Consider the following 2,500-nt stretch of genomic DNA (forward strand, 5'->3'; position numbering starts at 1 on the left):
CCGTTTCGTCTCTCGTGGCTCGGCCACCACACCGCCCATGCGCTGCTCGCGGCCGGCACACCCGCGGGGGTGTAAGCCCCGGACCGAGGCCGGCACCGACACCTCGGCGTGGTGTAGGACCGCCTGAAAACTCGCAGGGCCACGCGGCCGTCACACAGCCCGGTTTCGGTACGAGAAAGCCCCGGGAACCCGACATGAGCAGAGCAAGGTGGGGGGGGGGGCGGACGGACAGGCAGAGCACGCAACCCACGGCCGCCACACCACCGCGCCGTCGCACCCTCCTCCTCCCCCTTTTTCTTTGCTCACGGGGACACCGAGGGCAAGCGCACACCTCACACGCGCGACGGGAGGCGAATTGGAAAGGAAACCACCCTGGCCCGAACACCGGACGCCACCGCGGCCACCCCTGGCACGGGGAGCGCACAGCAGAGCCGGCCCGCCGGGGGCCCTCTCCGACGCGACCCGAATGGCCTCATCGATCAGGAAAGGGAAAGGAGCGAGAAGCGGCAGCCCCCCCCCACGGACACGATTACCTGGGACGGCATTGACAGTCAGTCGGCGGCCGCCACGAGCCTGCGGGTAACGTTTCTCCCGGCCTCGCTGGCGGTCCCTCCCGGCGGGGCTTCCCACCCTCGCTGCTGCTGCTTGCGGCTGCTGCCGCCGCACCAGGCTCTGGGCTGGGCGCACGGCCTTTGCTCCCCCACCACCACCACCACGCGCACCGCGCGGGAAGGAACAGCCCGAGTTTAACTTGCGGACGCCTCGCTTGCTGAACGGGTAAGCCGAAAGGGCGACACGAACACGGACCGGCCCGCTGGACGGGCAAGCGAATGGGCGACACAAACACGCCCGGCCCCGGCGGCCACCCTTCAGTAGCCGGCTGCGCCGAGCGCGCTGCTCGCGAGAGGAGTCACCGCTCGCTCTCCTATAGTACGGACTAGGGCAGCCGTGACAGCGGCAGGCTGCAAGAGGGTGGCGCATCTGGACACGGGGAGAGGGAGCGGCGACAGAGGCCACACGACGATGACGTCGCTGGAGGCAGTGTTGAGAGTGCGACCCCTTCGGCACCTCGGCGGCACGGAGGAGAAAAACAGGTCTACCAGACGGGCCCAGAAATGCGGCTAAGTCCCCTCCCGTCGCCAGGGGTAAACGTGGCCGTCCTTTCCGCGAAGGGCTCCGGCAGGGGCATCGCGCCCCCAACCGGCGAGACTGTTACTGAGCTCGCTCTTTCCGTTCCCGGGCAGCCTCCCGGGATGCCGTGCGGCACGGCCGAGACCGATGCTCTCGCTGCCTAGTCGCCGGTGGGGGGGGGGGGGGGGGGGGGGGGGGGGGGGGCGCGGTGGCCAGAAACGGAGGCCAGGTCTACCCGGCAGAGGAAAGCGGCGGAGGCGGAGGCTAGCTCTACCTCGGAGCAGGGCGCGCGTCCGCCAAGAGGCGGAGGCGGACGGCGGCTTACTCTCCGCGCGCCCTGCTATTGGCCCGTGACAATCGCCTGGAACCGACGGACGGACGGACCCGGCGGACGGGGAGATGCCTCCGTCGGCCTCGCTGGCCGTCAAGAAACGGGACCGACAAAGCCCCGCCTTCGGGAGGTCCAACCGGAGCGAACGGGGCACCCGTTCACGACGTGCACGGCCGACGGGAGGTCCTTTGCTGCCGCCGCCGTCCCGTCTGTCCTCGATGGTGATCGCCCCGTGGAATGGGACTTGGGCGGCATGCGTGCCCTCTCCTCTCCTCTCCTCTCCTCTCCTCTCCTCTCCTCTCCTCTCCTCTCCTCTCCTCTCCTCTCCTCTCCTCTCCTCTCCTCTCCTCTCCTCTCCTCTCCTCTCCTCTCCTCTCCTCTCCCTCTCCTCTCCTCTCCTCTCCTCTCCCTCTCCTCTCCCTCTCCCTCTCCTCTCCTCTCCCCGGCTCGGCTCGGCTCGCCTAAGAACGGCTCGGCTCGGCTGGGCTCGGCTGGGCTGAGATCGGCTCGGCTCGGCTCGGCACGGCTCGTTTCGCCTAAGATCGGCTCGGCTCGGCTCGGCTCGGCTCGTTTCGCCTAAGATCGGCTCGGCTCGGCTCGGCTCGGCTCGGCTCGGCTCGGCTCGGCTCGGCTCGGCTCGGCTCGCCTAAGATCGGCTCGGCTCGGCTCGGCTGGGCTGGGCTGAGATCGGCTCGGCTCGGCTCGGCACGGCTCGTTTCGCCTAAGATCGGCTCGGCTCGGTTCGGCTCAGCTCGGCTCGGCTCGGCTCGGCTCGCCTAAGATCGGCTCGCCTAAGATCGGCTCGGCTGAGATCGGCTCGGCTCGGCTCGCCTAAGATCGGCTCGCCTAAGATCGGCTCGGCTGAGATCGGCTCGGCTCGGCTCGCCTAAGATCGGCTCGCCTAAGATCGGCTCGGCTCGGCTCGTTTCGCCTAAGATCGGCTCGGCTGGGCTGGGCTGGGCTGGGCTGAGATCGGCTCGGCTCGGCTCGGCTCGGCTCGGCTCGGCTCGCCTAAGATCGGCTCGGCTCGGCTCGGCT

The sequence above is a fragment of the Falco peregrinus genome, unplaced genomic scaffold (assembly GCF_023634155.1).
Source record: "Falco peregrinus isolate bFalPer1 unplaced genomic scaffold, bFalPer1.pri scaffold_83, whole genome shotgun sequence".
In the NCBI taxonomy this organism is placed as follows: Eukaryota; Metazoa; Chordata; class Aves; order Falconiformes; family Falconidae; genus Falco; species Falco peregrinus.